This window comes from Carassius auratus, chromosome 17 (genome assembly GCF_003368295.1).
Source record: "Carassius auratus strain Wakin chromosome 17, ASM336829v1, whole genome shotgun sequence".
Taxonomy (NCBI): domain Eukaryota; kingdom Metazoa; phylum Chordata; class Actinopteri; order Cypriniformes; family Cyprinidae; genus Carassius; species Carassius auratus.
In genome coordinates this window covers 2631895-2633181 of record NC_039259.1, presented here as the reverse complement: position 1 = coordinate 2633181, position 1287 = coordinate 2631895, and the positions used below count along the sequence as shown (strand labels likewise).

The 1287-nt window shown below is 47.7% G+C and overlaps 1 long non-coding RNA gene across 1 annotated transcript; it reads left to right on the top strand.

Annotated features, from left to right (window-relative positions):
- Window positions 1-267: 267 nt before the first annotated feature.
- On the top strand, window positions 268-781 carry LOC113116971 (uncharacterized). Its single transcript, XR_003294109.1, has 2 exons — window positions 268-327; window positions 590-781. It is a non-coding gene; the product is annotated as an uncharacterized LOC113116971 (long non-coding RNA).
- The last annotated feature ends 506 nt before the right edge of the window (window positions 782-1287 follow it).

Here is a 1287-nt window from a genome sequence, read left to right as displayed (position 1 = left end):
GGCTGCTCTGTGTGGCGGGCCGTTGTTACACTCTCCTGATTTTTTTCTCCCTTTTCTGTTGCAGACAGACGCGTCGGACAGGGGGCTGGGGGCAGTCCTGTCCCAGGAGATAGAGGGGGAGGAACGGCCGGTGCTGTACATTAGCCGGAAGCTCTCAAAGAGAGAGGCTAAGTACAGCACCATCGAGAAAGAGTGCCTTGCCATCAGATGGGCCATCCTCACCCTCCGCTATTATCTCCTGGGATGGGAGTTCACCCTCTGTTCGGACCACGCTCCGCTGCAGTGGCTCCACCGCATGAAGGATACCAACGCGCGGATCACTTGTTGGTATCTAGCTCTTCAGCCTTTTAAGTTCAAGGTGATCCACAGGCCGGGTGTTCAGATGGCGGTGGCCGACTTCCTCTCCAGAAATGGGGGGGGGGGGGATTTGGGCTGCAGGCCAGATGGCTCCCCGGCCTGAGTCGGGCGGTGGGGGTATGTGGCAGGGGGGGCGTGATTTAGCGAAGTCTGCAGTGGGAGAGAGAATCAGGAGACGAGCGGTAAGTGAGTGGTTTGGGCAAAAATTATCATCACCTGTTTCTTGTTCTAGTAATTGGCGTGGAGAGAGTATAAAAGCCAGGAGAGACGGAATCAAGCGAGAGAGAGACGGACTGCTGACCCAGGCCGGAAGCGGAAACCGGAAAAGAGGAAAACGAAAGTGCTACTGAGCGTGTCAGAATAAAAGTCACCGTTTGGGTGTTTATAACCTTTTTTGTTTTGTTAATAAAAAAACCTATCAGCAGTCCAGCCGACCCCTTTGTCCTCTTCCTTCCATCCCACGAACATTGTTACAGTAACAATAAGTTAGATAAAAAGTAATCTTTCAGAAATAATTACCTAAAAGGAGTAACCTAGATTAGGTTTTATGTTTTAGTTTTTATATTTTGTTTTCATTTGAATTTCAGGTGAAAGCTTCAGTCCTTTTATTATTCTTTATTTACATTTGCACATCCCCAGTAGAGCTGTTACATCACTTTGATACAATACCTTGAACAATATTTGTATTTCATACCTTTTTCAATTCTTGAAAGAAAAAAAAATTTACTAGTTCCTCGTGCTAAACAACCTTGCTGAGTTTCTCTCTTCACCCACTTTAGAGACGACGGGTTTGAGCAGCCGAAACTCCTCGCTTCGCTCATCCACCTGGTAATCATGGTTCTCAAACATCACCTTGAAACGGTCGTCCATCAGGGTATTGGCTACGGCCTTGAGAGAAAAACAGATAAGAGCAGACTGAGACAAGGAGTG